This window comes from Bufo bufo, chromosome 2 (assembly GCF_905171765.1).
Source record: "Bufo bufo chromosome 2, aBufBuf1.1, whole genome shotgun sequence".
In the NCBI taxonomy this organism is placed as follows: domain Eukaryota; kingdom Metazoa; phylum Chordata; class Amphibia; order Anura; family Bufonidae; genus Bufo; species Bufo bufo.
The window spans coordinates 115,060,997-115,078,957 of record NC_053390.1 but is presented as its reverse complement, the minus strand read 5'-3'; positions in this window follow the sequence as shown (position 1 = coordinate 115,078,957).

The following is a 17,961-nucleotide window of genomic DNA, read 5'->3' as shown; positions in this document are numbered from 1 at the left end:
CTGGACTGCATTGTAAATTGTGCAACACATACCAAATGGGGATTACAACAGTAAAAAAGTAAAACAGTATAAATGATTTAGATTTAGACCCTGTCTGCTGTAGTTGAAGGACCACGTAAAATTAAGCCAACAACACACAAGGAAATTATATCCAACCTTAGTTTCCTGCTCCTTTTCTTAAACTCCTTATTTTTTAACTCCACTTAATAAGAAGCCACTTAGTAGAGCAAGCCTCAGAAAGAGCAGGCTCTGAAGAGTATAAGTGGCTCAATTTATAGCACCTGGTTGCCCCGGGCACTCGCCTTAATTAAGGTGCTGGGGTAAACCTTATTGACTTTCTTTTTCTTCAAAATCTGGGCCTGAGTACTTGCACTTTATAAAGAGAGAGTCCGGTTTTTGCAATTGATTCTTCCCCTCTGTCTCAAAGGAGTCTCACTCATATTGCTCATGGTATTCACTTAAGGGTGGGTGATTCACATGTTGAGATTATGTCTTGTTTTGTGATGAAGGATTTGCTGGCTCCTATAGTTTTGGGGTTACCATGGTTGACTAAACATAACCCAATTATAGATTGGCAAGCAAGACAAATAATTGGTTGGAGTGAATTTTGTTCGGATAATTGTCTTGGCACATCTATCTCTGGTGTGTCCACTACGGCTTTACCTCAGTATCTCTCTGATTTTGCGGATGTCTTTTCGGAGGTTGGGGCTCAGGAATTGCCCCCTCATCGTGACTATGATTGTCCAGTTAATCTCATCCCAGGGGCTAAGTTGCCAAAGTCTCGACTTTACAATCTTTCTCAACCCGAAAGAGAGGTCATGCGAAAGTATATCGCCGAGAGTTTGGCAAAAGGTCATAATAGGCCATCTAAGTCTCCGGTGGCACTAGGTTTGTTCTTTGTAAAAAAGAAGGATGGATCGCTGAGACCTTGTTTGGATTTCCGGGAATTTAACCGTATTACGGTCCGGGATCCGTATCCCCTACCTTTGATCTCCGACATTTTTGATCAGATTGTTGGAGCCAAGGTGTTCTCCAAGTTGGATTTGAGAAGGGCCTACAATCTAATCAGAATCAAGGAAGGGGATGAAAGGAGAAAGGCCTTCAATACGCACGAGGGTCATTTTGAGAATCTGGTTATGCCTTTTGGGTTAACGAACGCGCCAGCGGTATTTCAGTGATTCGTCAATGACATTTTCCATCATTTGGTGGGGAGGTTCGTGGTGATTTACTTGGATGACATTTTAATTTACTCTCCTGATCTGAAGACCCATCAGGATAATGTGAGACAGGTTTTGACGATCCTTCGGGAAAATAAATTATATGCCAAATTGGAGAAATGTGTGTTTTCGGTGCAGGAGCTTCCGTTTTTGGGATATCTGCTTTCTAACTCTGGATTTCGTATGGACCCCGAAAAGGTCCGTGCGGTTCTGGAATGGGACCGACCAGAGAATCAGAAAGCTTTGATGCGGTTTTAGGGGTTTACTAATTATTATAGAAAATTTATTTCGAACTATTCTACCATTGTAAGACCTCTCACTGATATGACTAAGAAGGGCGCCGACGTCTCTGTCTGGTCGGATGAGGCATTGCAGGCCTTTTTCGGCTATTAAGGAGTGTTTTGCGTTTGTTCCCATTCTGGTGCAGCCCGATGTGTCTCAGCCATTCGTGGTGGAGGTTGATGCATCAGAGGTGGGGGTTGGAGCGGTGCTGTTGCAGGGTTCATCTCCTGGCAAATGGGTCCCGTGTGCTTTTTTCTCCAAGAATCTCTCGGTCGCCGAGAAGAATTATGATGTAGGAGATAGAGAGTTGCTGGCCATCAAGTTGGCCTTTGAGGAATGGCGTCACTGGTTGGAGGGGGCGTCTCACCCCGTTACAGTATATACAGATCATAAGAATTTGGCTTACCTGCAATCTGCCAAGCGTCTGAACCCTAGACAGGCCAGATGGTCACTGTTTTTTTACCAGGTTCAATTTTGTGGTTACCTTTCGCCCGGGGGTTAAGAACGTCAAGGCAGATGCCTTGTCTCGCAGCTTTCCTGGGGGAGGTGATTCAGAGGATCCTGCTCCAATTTTGGCTGATGGGGTGGTGGTCTCCGCTCTGTACCCCGAATTGGAGATGGAGGTGTTGGGAGCCCATGAGGGGGCTCCTGGTTCTTGTCCCCCAGGGAGGTTGTTTGTTCCTGAAGGTCTGCGATACAAGGTATTCAAGGAACATCACAAAACTGTCCTTGCTGGACATCCTGGGGTTATGTCCACCTGTGACCTGGTGTCCCGGAGGTTCTGGTGGTCAGGGTTACGTAAGAGCATTGAGGAGTACGTTGCAGCTTGTGAAACCTGTGCTCGGTCAAAGGTTGTTCATACTCGACCGGCTGGTTCAATTCTTCCTTTGTCTATTCCGTCTCGTCCTTGGACGCACTTGTCTATGGACTTTATTACGGATCTGCCAAGTTCCTCCGGGAGAACAGTAATTTTGGTGGTACTTGACCGTTTTAGTAAAATGGCTCACTTTATATCATTAACTAGTCTGCCTAATGCCAAGACTCTTGCGCAGATTTTTGTTGATAATATTGTGAAATTGCATTGTATTCCTTCGGATGTGGTTTCTGATAGGGGCACGCAGTTTGTTTTTCAGGTTTTGGAGGGCGTTCTGCTCTCGGCTTGGCATTCAACTTTCGTTCTCTTCGGCTTTTCATCCGCAGTCGAATGGACAGACAGAGCGTACTAATCAAAACCTGGAGACCTATTTGAGGTGCTTTGTGGCTGAGAATCAAGAGGACTGGTCCTCATTCTTGTCCCTAGCAGAATTTGCTTTGAATAACCGTAGGCAGGAGTCCACGGGTAAGTCGCCATTTTTTGGCGCATACGGTTTTCATCCTCAGTTTGGTACCTTTTCTGGGACTAGTTCCTCTGGGATGCCAGAGGAGGAGAGATTTTCTTCTGCCTTGTCTTCTATCTGGCGGAGGATCCAAGTGAATTTGGAGAAGATGGGTGAGAGGTATAAGCGAATGGCTGACAAGAGACGTGTGACTGGTCCGGACCTGTGTGTGGGTGATCTGGTGTGGTTGTCCACTAAAAATATTAAACTGAGAGTATTATCTTGGAAACTGGGTCCAAGATTTATTGGTCCGTACAAAATATCTGCGGTGATCAATCCAGTAGCGTTTCGGCTGGATCTTCCGCAGACTTGGAGGATCCATGATGTGTTCCACAGGTCTTTACTGAAAAAATACGTGAAACCGGTGGAACCATCGCCATTGCCCCCTCCTCTTGTTCTGGTCAATGGAAATTTGGAGTTCGAGATCTCCAGGGTTCTCGACTCTAGAGTTCTTCGGGGTTCCCTTCAGTACCTGGTACACTGGAGGAGATACGGCCCTGAGGAGAGGATGTGGGTTCCGGCGCTGGATGTCAGTGCCAGCCGACTGGTGAGGGCTTTTCACAGATCTCACCTGGATAAGGTTGGTCCGGGGTGTCCGGAGGTCACCCGTAGAAGGGGGGGTACTGTCATGCCCTGCTCTGACTATGTGCGGAGGTCGGCCAGATTAGCAGCACATGTTTAGTTTTCTGTTTTGTTTTGGAGTCGTGCTAGATCCGCCTCCCTTCAGGTGCACTGGGTGGGGTCATTGGTTTAAATCACACTCAATCCCAGTGTTCCGTGCGGGTTATAGAAATCAGTCTGGCCTTGGAAGCAAGGAAGGAAGGATTGTCTGTTCCGGCTCAGATAAGATAAGTTTGGTTTCTGTTTTTGTGGTTTGCTGTCTAGGCTGTTTGTGTTACGTCTGTCCCCTCCAGGTTCTGAGGGAGCAGGCTGCCCAATTCCCCTTTCACCATCTCAGGGATTCTAGGGTATTTTCAGCCCAGGCATGAGGACACATTATTCCCACCTTAAGGGTCTGAATGTGGGCTGAGCAGTATAGGGAGAGCTGTTAGGGATTTGCTAGGAGGTGACCTTACCCCAGCTTCTCGCCTAGAAACTTGTTGCTTGGTTTATCTTTGTATCTGAGATCCTGTCCGCCGTGACAATTCCAGGGTGTGCGGGTTATTGTTGGCATCGTTGCAGTCAGTGTTTGAATCGTTTGGTGTGCCATTGTCGGCGGAGAAGACGGTCGGACCCACTAAGGAGCTGTATTTCTTGGGTATAGTGCTAGATACGGTTCGGATGGAGTGTAGGCTACCTGAGGACAAATTGGTAGATCTGAAGGCCGCAGTGAGGTCGGCGAGGGGTGGGCCGAAGATTCGTTTAAAGGAGTTACAATCTTTTGTTGGGGAAGTTGAATTTCGCTTGTAGAATTATTCCGATGGGCCGGATATTTTGTAGGAGACTAGCAGGTGTGGTGTCGGGTCACCATTTTATTCGGCGAGGAAAGGAGTTGAGGAGAGACTTGGAGGTTTGGGTTTTTGGGGCAGTTTAATGGTAGGGCGTTGGTCATGGGGGAGGTTGTTGAGAGTTGTGAGTTGTTCTCGGACGCAGCTGGGGGTGTGGGTTTTGGTGTGTACTGTGAGGGACAGTGGTGCGCGGGTAAGTGGCCAGAGGGGTGGTTTGTGAGGGGATGGGTAAGGAATGTGGCTTTGCTTGAATTGTTCCCTATAGTGCTGGCGGTGGTGCTGTGGGGTGACAAGTTCAGGGACAAAAAGGTGAGGTGGCATTGTGATAACTTGGGTGTTGTGCAGGCGGTCAATAGTCTTACGGCATCTTCCCCTCCTGTGGTTAGGCTGTTGCAGCATTTGGTGCTGATGTGTTTGCCTCTGAACACGTGGGTTGTGGCGGTGCATGTGCCGGGGGTTGCTAATGGAGTGGCTGATTCTCTTTCTCGTTTGCAGTTGGAGCGTTTTTGTCAGCTGGCGCCGGAGGCAGAGAAGGTGGGGTTGGAGTGCCCGGTTTGGCTCTGGGATCTCTTTGAAGTACTATAGCGGGTTTGTTTAGGCAGTCGTTGAGTGAGGGTACCTGGTTGGACTATGGTAAAGCGTGGCGTTCTTGGGAGCTGTGGTGTGCGAGTTTGGGAGTGGAGGTTGATGGTGGGGAGGCCCCGTTGGTATTGTTTTTGGGGCATATTGTGGAGGAGGGTTGGTCGGTGGCAAGAGTTAACCATTGTTTGGCTGGATTGGTTTTTGGTTTTAGATTGAGGGGCTTTCCGGATGTTACGAAAACTTTTTTGGTAAAGCAGGTGCTGAAGGGTTTTCGGCGGGGAGGTCGGGTGGCTGACGGTAGGAGGCCGGTTTCCTTTGATTTGTTGTTAAGGGTGGGGGTTTGTGTTGATTCGGTTTGTAGATCGGCTAGTGAGGCTCGCCTGTTTAGACTGGCTTTTTCGTTGGCCTTTTTTGGGGCTTTCCCATTGGGGGAGTTGGTGAGTAAGAGTATAGTTAGTTCGGGGGGTTTGGGGGGTGAGGATGTTGTTTTGTATGAGGATAGGGTAGTGGTGCAAATTAGGGTATCTAAGACGGATAGGGAGGGCAAGGGTTGTAGTCTGTCATTGTTTGCTGTCGCAGGGTGCTTAGTTTGCCCGGTCAGTTGTTTGAGGGAGTATAGGGCGGGGGCTAGCTGGGGGGGGGGGGAGGGTCCTTTGTTGAGGCATGAGGATGGTTCGTTTTTGTCTAGATTCCAGTTTGTGGCAGTGTTCAAAAAATGTCTGGCAGCGTTGGGAATAGACTCCAGAGGTTTCACAGGTCATTCCTTCCGGATTGGGGTGGCGACTGAGGCTGCAAGAATGGGTCTGGGGGACGAAGTGATTAAGAAGATTGGGAGGTGGGAATCGGTTTGTTTCAAGTCATACGTGCGTTTGGGGGGTTTATGAGTTTGTGTTATTACGTGCGTTTGGTGGGTTTGTGAGTTTGTGTTATGGGTGCCGATTTTGTCTGTGTTTTATTTTTTGTCTCTTCTTGTTGCAGGTGGTGAGGCGGCGTTAGTCTGGATCCTGGGGCATTCGTTTGTTTTTTGGGGGGCTCTGCGGGCCGATGTACGGCCCAACGGACGGCAGTTAGCGATTAGTAGGGAGGAGGCAGTGGTGAGATGGATTGGGCATAGAGGGATGTTGTAGGGGAGTGTGATGGGGGAGGTACATCGGCATGCGCGGCTGGATAGGTCCCCGGATATCCTGGTGCTGCATGTGGGGGGCAATGATTTGGAGGTGGGGTCATGTCGGGAATTAATCAAGGATATAAAATTCGACTTGTTGCGGTTGTGGTCGTTGTTCCCGGGGATGATAACTGTTTGGTCGGACATAGTGTATCGGCAGTCGTGGCGGGAGGCCAGGTCGGTTGAGAGAGTGAATAAGGCACGGATAAAAGTGAATAGGGCGGTAGGTAAGTTTGTGGCCAGGAATGGGGCGGTGGTGGTTAGGCATGTGGATTTGGAAGCGGGTACCGGAGGATTTTGGAGGGCCGACGGGGTTCATTTGAACACGGTGGGAATTGATTTGTGGTCCTTGGGCCTGCAGGGTGGCATTGAGAGGGCGCTAGGTATGTGGAGGAACGCGCAGGCTTGAGGAAGGAGTCAAGCTGCGTGTTGTTGGCGGGGGAAGGTCATAGAAGCTGGTGGTCTTGGATGGTGTGGAAAATGGGATGGCCTCCAGAAGTGGGGCTGGACTCTCATAGTTAGGGCATTTTGGTTCGTTCAGAGAGGCGTCCATCAGTTGGTGTCTCCGAGCTGGAGTTTTGCGGCTGGAGGCAAGATGGAAGTGCCGGGTTGGCGTGTTTTTATACACTGCTCAAAAAAATAAAGGGAACACAAAAATAACACATCCTAGATCTGAATTAATTAAATATTCTTCTGAAATACTTTGTTCTTTACATAGTTGAATGTGCTGACAACAAAATCACACAAAAATAAAAAAATGGAAATCAAATTTTTCAACCCATGGAGGTCTGGATTTGGAGTCACACTCAAAATTAAAGTGGAAAAACACACTACAGGCTGATCCAACTTTGATGTAATGTCCTTAAAACAAGTCAAAATGAGGCTCAGTAGTGTGTGTGGCCTCCACGTGCCTGTATGACCTCCCTACAACGCCTGTGCATGCTCCTGATGAGGTGGCGGACGGTCTCCTGAGGAATCTCCTCCGAGACCTGGACTAAATCATCTGCCAACTCCTGGACAGTCTGTGGTGCAACATGACGTTGGTGGATAGAGCGAGACATGATGTCCCAGATGTGCTCAATTGTATTCAGGTCTGGGGAACGGGCGGGCCAGTCCATAGCATCAATGCCTTCGTCTTGCAGGAACTGCTGACACACTTCAGCCACATGAGGTCTAGCATTGTCTTGCATTAGGAGGAACCCAGGGCCAACTGCACCAGCATATAGTCTCACAAGGGGTCTGAGGATCTCATCTCGGTACCTAATGGCAGTCAGGCTACCTCTGGCGAGCACATGGAGGGCTGTGCGGCCCTTCAAAGAAATGCCACCCCACACCATTACTGACCCAATGCCAAACCGGTCATGCTGGAGGATGTTGCAGGCATCAGAACATTCTCCACGGGTTCTCCAGACTCTGTCACGTCTGTCACATGTGCTCAGTGTGAACCTGCTTTCATCTGTGAAGAGCACAGGGCGCCAGTGGCGAATTTGCCAATCTTGGTGTTCTCTGGCAAATGCCAAACGTCCTGCACGGTGTTGGGCTGTAAGCACAACCCCCACCTGTGGACGTCGGGCCCTCATATCACCCTCATGGAGTCTGTTTCTGACCGTTTGAGCAGACACATGCACATTTGTGGCCTGCTGGAGGTCATTTTGCAGGGATCTGGCAGTGCTTCTCCTGTTCCTCCTTGCACAAAGGCGGAGGTAGCGGTCCTGCTGCCGGGTTGTTGCCCTCCTACGGCCTCCTCCGCGTCTCCTGATGTACTGGCCTGTTTCCTGGTAGCGCCTCCATGCTCTGGACACTACGCTGACAGACACAGCAAACCTTCTTGCCACAGCTCTCATTGATGTGCCATCCTGGATAAGCTGCACTACCTGAGCCACTTGTGTGGGTTGTAGACTCCGTCTCATGCTACCACTAGAGTGAAAACACCACCAGCATTCAAAAGTGACCAAAACATCAGCCAGGAAGCATAGGAACTGAGAAGGGGTCTGTGGTCACCACCTGCAGAACCACTTCTTTATTGGGGGTGTCTTGCTAATTGCCTATAATTTCCACCTGTTGTCTATCCCATTTGCACAACAGCATGTGAAATTTATTGTCACTCAGTGTTGCTTCCTAAGTGGACAGTTTGATTTCACAGAAGTGTGATTGACTTGGAGTTACATTGTGTTGTTTAAGTGTTCCCTTTATTTTTTTGAGCAGTGTACATACAGTACAGACCAAAAGTTTGGACACACCTTCTCATTCAAAGAGTTTTCTTTATTTTCATGACTATGAAAATTGTAGATTCACACTGAAGGCATCAAAACTATGAATTAACACATGTGGAATTATATACATAACAAACAAGTGTGAAACAACTGAAAATATGTCATATTCTAGGTTCTTCAAAGTAGCCACCTTTTGCTTTGATTACTGCTTTGCACACTCTTGGCATTATCTTGATGAGCTTCAAGAGGTAGTCCTCTGAAATGGTTTTCACTTCACAGGTGTGCCCTGTCAGGTTTAATAAGTGGGATTTCTTGCCTTATAAATGGGGTTGGGACCATCAGTGGCGTTGAGGAGAAGTCAGGTGGATACACAGCTGATAGTCCTATTGAATAGACTGTTAGAATTTGTATTATGGCAAGAAAAAAGCAGCTAAGTAAAGAAAAACGAGTGGCCATCATTGTGACGCGATGTCACGTCCCTGTCCGGATCTTATTAAAAAAATGACTGTCAGTTTAGCAAAAATTAACCACATCTATTCTAGGAACAGGACGTCCATATATGGTCGTTCCTGTAGCCCTTTGGAGACCACAGACTCTAATCACCCCCTGCTGAGATCACCTCACACCTTGGAAAGCTTCTAAGGACAGGCCCCAGCCCATGCGTCTCCTGCCCACCTTTGAAACCATGAAAGCTAAACACATGCTAGTTGGCCCTTCCTTGCAGCCTGCTCAATTTACACATCAGAAGCAGAGATAGCTGGGAGGGGGGAGCGCATAGGAGAGACATGTGAACCGTGCTCTGAGAACCCCAAAAAGCATATTGGGGCTATATGGAGTTATGACCCAAAAATGTAGGTACCCTCAAAGTGCACCTCTCACCCAGAGGAACCAGGAGAGTCCAAACTTGGCAGCTCTGGGGTCTTCCCAGACTGGGAAATGGGTTACTAGTCACCTGGAGGGGAGAGAGGTGTGGTGTCACCCATAGAATCGTCCATAAATTCATGGGGGACCCCGCACAAGTGCCCGGTTTTTCATATTTATTACACTGGCAAAGTTATGGGCCTCTTTTGTAAAATTAGGGAAGAGTGGCCTGGCCGGCAGCAGGGAGGGGCGAACAAGCCCTCCCAAAACCCTCCTGCCGGAACACCCACCGTGCAGCCCTTGGCCAGCGATTGGCTGGGCCAACCCCCCTTACCCTCCCACAGAATGGGGCATAAAGGTCAGTGCGCAATGGGAGAGGGAGCTTTTTGCCCTGTGGTCACATCGCCGATAGGCTGTCCGTTGGAACGTAAGTTTGTGCCTGGATTGGAAGACCCCAGAGCTGCCAAGTTTGGACTCTCCTGGTTCCTCTGGGTGAGAGGTGCACTTTGAGGGTACCTACATTTTTGGGTCATAACTCCATATAGCCCCAATATGCTTTTTGGGGTTCTCAGAGCACGGTTCACATGTCTCTCCTATGCGCTCCCCCCTCCCAGCTATCTCTGCTTCTGATGTGTAAATTGAGCAGGCTGCAAGGAAGGGCCAACTAGCATGTGTTTAGCTTTCATGGTTTCAAAGGTGGGCAGGAGACGCATGGGCTGGGGCCTGTCCTTAGAAGCTTTCCAAGGTGTGAGGTGATCTCAGCAGGGGGTGATTAGAGTCTGTGGTCTCCAAAGGGCTACAGGAACGACCATATATGGACGTCCTGTTCCTAGATTAGATGTGGTTAATTTTTGCTAAACTGACAGTCATTTTTTTAATAAGATCCGGACAGGGACGTGACATCGCGTCACAATGATGGCCACTCGTTTTTCTTTACTTAGCTGCTTTTTTCTTGCCATAATACAAATTCTAACAGTCTATTCAATAGGACTATCAGCTGTGTATCCACCTGACTTCTCCACCTGACAGTGAAAAAAAAAAGAAAAAGTGAAGTAAATGTCCCCCAGAGGTCTTGTATGACTTTATGGAGGACGAAAAGTGTAAAATAAAAAAAATAAAAATAAAAGGTTGAAAATAAAAAAATAAAAAAAAGTTTCACATGTAAAAAAAAAGGAATGTAAAAAGTAAGGAATGAAAAAAAAAAGTTAAAAATAGAAAAAATAAAAAAAAGTATACATATTAGGTATCGCCGCGTCCGTATAAACCAGCTCTATAAAAATATCACATGACCTAACCCCTCGGGTGAACACCGTAAAAAAAAAAAAAAAAAACTGTGTCAAAACAAGCAATTTTTGTCACCTTGCATCACAAAAGGTGCAACACCAAGTGATCAAAAACGCGTATGTCCCACAAAATAGTACCAATAAAACCGTCACCTCTTCTCGCAAAAAATGAGCCCCTACATAAGAAAATCTCTCAAAAAATAAAAAAACTATAGCTCTTAGAACATGGAGACACTAAAACATTTTTTTGGTTACAAAAATGCTATTATTGTGTTAAAGTGAAACAAATAAAAAAAAGTATACATATTAGGTATTGCCGCGTCCGTAAAAACCAGCTCTATAAAAATATCACATGACCTAACCCCTCGGGTGAACACCGTAAAAAAAAAAAAAAAAAACTGTGTCAAAACAAGCAATTTTTGTCACCTTGCATCACAAAAGGTGCAACACCAAGTGATCAAAAACGCGTATGTCCCACAAAATAGTACCAATAAAACCGTCACCTCATCCCGCAAAAAATGAGCCCCTACATAAGAAAATCTCTCAAAAAATAAAAAAACTATAGCTCTCAGAACATGGACACATTAAAACATAATTTTTTTGTTTCAAAAATGCTATTATTGTGTAAAACTTTAATAAATGAGAAAAAGTATACATATTAGGTATCGCCACGTCCGTAACAATCTGCTCTATAAAAATGTCACTTGACTGAACCCCTCAGGTGAACGCTGTAAAAATAAATAAATAGAAACTGTGCTAAAACAACCAATTTTTTGGTCACCTTGCCCCATAAAGTGTTATAATGAATGATCAAAAAATCATATGTACCCAAAAATAGTACTAATAAAACTGGCACCTTATCCCCTAGTTTCCAAAATGGGGTCACTTCTTGGGAGTTTCTACTGTAAGGGTGCATCAGGGGGCTTCAAATGGGACATGGCATCTAAAAACCATGTGGAGTTCCTTTTCTTCTGCGCCCTGCCGTGTGCCCATACAGCAGTTTATGACCACATGTGGGGTGTTTCTGTAAACCGCAGAATCTGGGTAATAAATATTGAGTTTTGTTTGGCTGTTAACCATCGATGTGTTAAAGAAAAAAATTGATTCAAATGGAAAATCTGCCCAAAAAGTGAAATTTAAAAATTTGATCTCCATTTTCCTTTAATTCTTGTGGAACGCCTAAAGAGTAAACAAAGTTTGTAAAATCGGTTTTGAATACCTTGAGGGGTGTAGTTTCTACAATGGGGTCATTTATGGGGGTATCCACTATGTAGGCCCCACAAAGTGACTTCAGACCTGAACTGGTCCTTATAAAGTGGATTTTGGCAATTTTCTTAAAAATTGGAAGAATTCCTTCTAAACTTCTAAGCCTTCTAACGTCCTAAAAAAATAAAATGACATTTCCAAAATGATGCCAACATAAAGTAGACATATGGGGAATGTTAAATAATAAATATTTTATGAGGTATCACTTTCTGTTTTAAAAGCAGAGAAATTGAAATTTAGAAAATTGCGAATTTTTCAAATTTTTGGGTAAATTTGGGATTTTTTCATAAATAAAGGTGAAATATTTTGACTCAAATTGTTTGACTATCATGAAGTACAATGTGTCACGAGAAAACAATCTCTGAATGACTTGGATAAATAAAGGCGTTCCAAAGTTATTACCACATAAAGTGAGATATGTCAGTTTTGCAAAATTTGGCCTGGTCAGGAAGGGGGCAAAGGGCCCAGATGGGAAGTGGTTAAGAAAACCAACAGGGCTGATTTATTATTGAAAATATGCTAATTTTTTTAGGTACACTTTGCATGCATGCTTTGCATCACATTTACAAACTGTTTTACACACTTTTCTACAGGGGGCATGGCTACGTAGGAAAGAGGAGTGACATAAATGTGCTGAAGTTTTGGAGCATTTCTGGAGTAAAACTATGGCAACTTATAGGTTGGGTAAACTGCGACTAGACAGTTTTTTGGGGAAAGGACAAATTGTTGGCGCATGGACAGAATTCTCACACAAATCTGATGTAAGATTTAAAATAATCCAAATAGGTCCATTTGCCAGAATAGTAAATTTGTCTAACATTATGACTGTGATTCGTATTCTTAGACATTTTAAAGTGCGACACTACTAGTAAATGCGCACCAATATTTTGTGGTTTGGTTCATTACCTAATTAAGTTAAATGGAATATGTCACCAGGAAATTCACTGTTAAATCAGGTATAAAGACTTGAAGGGCTACCAGAGCTAAATGTAAAGATACAGTACCTTTCACTTAGAGGCCCATTGCTACATTCTAGAGAAAAAGTGATTCATATCCATATGCAAATGATCAGGTATGTGCACCAAGGGCAGACCCAAGCCACTCTGTGCACTCTTGCTCCTCCTGCTTCTTCCCTCTCCTTCTTGAAGGACAGGGCCCAGTTCCTGCATTGTAATCCTGCCTGGCCTGATCATACAACCAAGACATATTCTAATCTTCTGGAAATAATCAATATGACTCAGTTTACATGTTCATTATTTTTTTATCTAGTATTTGAAACCAAAACCAATTGGATCATAAATGTAAAGAATAAGAGACAGATACTTTCTCACCACTTTTTTTTTTTTAATCCATTCATTCAAAAACTGGGGGGGGGGGGGGGGAGTGTAAGCTCATCCTCAAGGTTCCCATTGATGACTCTAATGAGAGATTGTGAAAGCCGGCTCAGTAGGTCATCAGTTTCTGATAAGTGGAGGTCTGACATCCAAGACCCCTGCCGATAAGCTGTTTGAGAAGGCACTGGAGTTCCTGTGAGTGCCGTGGCCTTCTCTCTGCTTTTCCTAGGTCAGTGACAACATTCGCTCATTGGTCATGTAGCCTAGGAGCAGCTCAGCACCATTCAAGTGAATGGGGCTGAGTGCAATACCAATCACAGCCGCTATACAATGTATGGCACTGTGCTTGGTGAGCTAACCAATCAGATACTGATGACCTATCCGAAGGATAGGCCATCAGTAGTAAAATGTCAGAAAACCCTTTTAACTCTTCATTATGCAAAGACTAAGCAGATAACCTTTATAATTTGACTCGGGTACCTATTTCACTCTCCAAGCATGGATAGCATGAGTTCAGCAAACACTATGACACTGTACAGTGTTAAATAATAGAAAACTCCAGCGATGTGCGGTGCAAAAAGAAAGTTTTTTTTAATTGGAAATGCGGTAATTTTACACGTGACGTTTCGTCCATACACACAGGCCTTCATCAGACTGTAATATACAGGAAAACAAAAAACAAAGTTACTAATTATATCTAGGTAAGTATATTACATGGTAAGTGGTATCACACATAACTTAATATAGAAATGATAATGCATAATTGAAAATTCATGATCAAGATTGTTTCCTGTGTAGTCCATCCAGGAATTCTGTGATTAAGGCCATTCAGACATATCTCTCAATCCAAAAGTCAAGGTAAAGACATATCTCTTAATGCAAAAGTCAAGGTAAAGTAAATCTATACGTGTGATGTCATACAGAGGAATAAAGGACGAAAATATTTTTTTAAAAGACTAATTTTTTTTTTTATATAAAAGGGAGTCATCAGAAGGTCAAGAAAATCAAAAAGATCAAAAAGAGAGACCAAGTGGTATAAGCTATCTGGCATATCAGATATAGATTATATATGAGATCACACCAATATTGACCTGCGCCATATGGCATAACATAAATTCCAAGAGCCGTTGAATGTATATCCTGTTGCACGGCATGATGTAGAGTCTATCCATATAATGAAGGCGTATGTGTATGGCCGAAACGTCACGTGTAAAATTGCCGCATTTCCAGTTAAAAAAAACTCTCTTTTTGCACCGCACATCGCTGGAGTTTTCTATTATTTGATACAACGGGGTGGGAACCCGACATCCAGTAGCGGTAGAATCAAACAGAGTGCCACGACGTTATCATTGATACACTGTACAGTGTTAGTAATTCCAGAGTGGTACCAGTAACAGTAGCAAGTGAAGACAGAGGCAGAATTGGGTGCTGTACCCGGACAGAAATGTTACTATATACTGTGGATATAAAAAGTCTACACACCCATGTTAAAATGTCAGGTTTCTGTCATGTAAAAAAGATAAATCATTTGAGAACTTTTTCCACCTTTAATGTGACCTATAAACTGTACCACTCAATTGAAAAACAAACTGAAATCTTTCAGGTGGAGGGAAAAAAAAAAGAAAAAGAAAATAATGTGGTTGCATAAGTGTGCACACCCTCTTATAACTGGGGATGTAGCTGTGTTCAGAATTAAGCAATCACATTCAAAATCCTGTTAAATAGGAGTCAGCATACACCTGCCATCATTTAAAGTGCCTCTGATTAACCCCAAATAAATTTCAGCTGCTCTAGTTGGTCTTTCCTGAAATTTTCTTAGTCGCATCCCACAGCAAAAGCCATGGTCCGCAGAGAGCTTCCAAAGCATCAGAGGGATCTCATTGTTAAAAGATATCAGTCAGAAGGGTACAAAAGAATTTCCAAGGCATTAGATATACCATGGAACACAGTGAAGACAGTCATCATCAAGTGGAGAAAATATGGCACAACAATGACATTACCAAGAACTGGACGTCCCTCCAAAATGGATGAAAAGACGAGAAGAAAACTGGTCTGGGAGGCTACCATGAGGCCTACAGCAACATTAAAGGAGCTGCAGGAATATCTGACAAGTACTGGCTGTGTGGTATATGTGACAACAATCTCCCGTATTCTTCATATGTCTGGGCTATGGGGTAGAGTGGCAAGACGAAAGCCTTTTCTTACAAAGAAAAACATCCAAGCCAGGCTACATTTTGCAAAAACACAACCTGAATCTGATTGAAAATCTGTGGGGTGATCTGAAGAGGGCTATGCACAGGAGATGCCCTCGCAATCTGGCAGATTTGGAGTGTTTTTGCAAAGAAGAGTGGGCAAATCCAGTGGCGTAGCGTGGGTTGCCAGCACCCGGGGCAAGCCAAAAATTGTTCACCCTGTCGGATCCATCCTGCCGCTATTTCGCAGTGCCGCCGCTCCGTCCCCATTGACTATAATGGGGACGGGGGCGGAGCGCCGGCGCAGCACTAAAAGGTCAGACATGCAGTACTTTCAGTCCGGCGGCCTTTCGCCGTGCTGTGCCGGAGCTCAATGGGGATGGAGCGGCGGTCCGGCGAAATTGCGGCAGGACAGATCCGACAGGGTGAACAGCCTGTCGGATCTGTCCTGCCGCTAGTGTGAAAGTAGCCTTAGGGTCCATTCACACGTCCGCAATTTCGTTCCGCATTTTGCGGGAACAGAATTGCGGACCCATTAATTTCTATGGGGCAGCACAATGTGCTGCCCAGATACGGAATTGCGGACCCATGACTTCCGGGTCCGCAATTCCGTTAAGAACATGTCCTATTCTTGTCCACAATTGCGGACAAGAACAGGCATATTCTATTTGTGGCAGGGGCTGAGGTGTACATTGGCGTGGAGTCGGGAGGGATGCCAATCACCCTCCATGATCCATCTGGCTGAACTGTGCCCAAAGCCAGTGCGGGGTAGGCCTGAATAAGTGGGCCACCCAAGAGAGTGGGATGAAAGAAAGAAGGGTCGGGAGGGTGGGGCCTGAAGCGACCGTCCACAGGGTGAGGTCGCGTGAGAATAAATAGTCAGCAGCCCCGCCCACAAATACAGGCTGTAACCAGCCTTAATACTTGTGGCAGGGGTTGAGGTGTACATTGGCGTGGAGTCGGGAGGGATGCCAATCACCCTCCATGATCCATCTGGCTGAACTGTGCCCAAAGCCAGTGCGAGGTAGGCCTGAATAAGTGGGCAAAAAGACTACCCACGCTGTAGGAGGGAAATAGTTAATTGAACCGAACGACACGGGAGGTATCAAGGGCCTGAGTGATTCAGGCAGGAGCTGGGCTGTTAAATGACCTGAGTGCTTCGGGAAGGCACTGGGTATTTAGTAAAGTGACGGTCCAGGATGACAGTGGAAGAGCAGGCTTGGGTGATCCAGATGAGAGAGGCCACGTAGGCCTGGGCGATCTAGGATGAGAGAGGCAACGTGGGCCTGGGCGAACCAGGATGACTGAGGTAGAGCGAGCCTGGGCGATCCAGGATGACAGGAACAGAGCGGGCCTGGGCGATCCAGGAACAGTAACAGTGCAAGCCTGGGCGATCCAGGATGACGGGAGCAGAGCGAGCCTGGGCGATCCAGGATGACGGGAGCAGAGCGAGCCTGGGCGAACCAGGATGACAGGAGCAGAGCGAGCCTGGGCGAACCAGGATGACAGGAGCAAAGCGAGCCTGGGCGAACCAGGATGACAGGAGCAGAGCGAGCCTGGGCAGTCCAGGACGACAGGCGCAGAGCGAGCCTGGGCGATCCAGTACGACAGAACGAGCCAGGGCGATCCTGGATGACAGGGGTAGAGCGAGCCTGGGCGAACCAGGATGATAGAGACAGAGCGAACCTGGGCCAGCCAGGATAACCCAGACAGAGAGAACCTGGGCGATCCAGGAAGACAGAGGCAGAGCGAGCCTGGGCGATCCAGGACGACCGAGGCAGTGTGAGCCTGGATGATCCTGGATGGCAGAGGCAGAGCGAGCCTGGGCGAACCAGGATGACAGAGACCGGGCGAGCAAGGGGACCTCAGATGACGTGAGAGGATGTCAAGAAGCAGGGAAGACAGACAGAAGACATATGCACGATACCTGAAGAATTCGGGAAGCTGATGAGCAGCTACTTGGCTGATCGGGAGGACTGAATATCAGACAGTGCCGCAGCCCTGTCTATATAAGAAAGATGCCCAAAATGGTACATTAGGAACCGGAAAATAGCATAGCAACAAAACCCCACAACTAAGACAACATTCATGGAGTTAGCTACACTAGAGGGGATAACTTATGTTGCATCTAGTAGCAGCAGTGGAGGGTGCAGTTTCTGGCCCCAGTCGAGGAGGCATAGAGCGATTGTGCAGCACTTGATTGGCACTGTGAGTATAGGGGTCCACTGGAGGTTCCAACTAAAACTTAACCTGGGCTAGTGGTAGTATAGGTGACGGGAATCAGAGCAGCAGTCCCTGACCCCGCAGCAGAGTCCGCAAGGCAGCACCCTACAGATCACGCCGGTGTCCGGACTCCCCGCTGCATTCATGAAGCCCCTTTTTTTATCTCGTTTTCTGTTCCCAGGAATAGAAGCTCTGGCATACGCTCCCACCCCACTGTCTCCACACTTGAACCCCCCCCTCTAGCAGAAGCAGGACCAGCCCACTCCCACCGGAATGGAAAAACATACCGGCCAGCCCCGTGCCCGCCAACTGATGCCAACCATGGCTTCCCGGCAGAATGTACTGAAAAATAAATAAAAATAGAAAACAATACATGCGATTATACCTAATTACAGTTGAAGATACCCCCAGGTCCGGCGTACTGAAGAACTACTTGTACCAATTAGATTTATTATTTTAATAAACACCGCTTTGGGAGAGTGGACGGGGAGCAAGGAAAGATGACAGAGGCAGAACGGG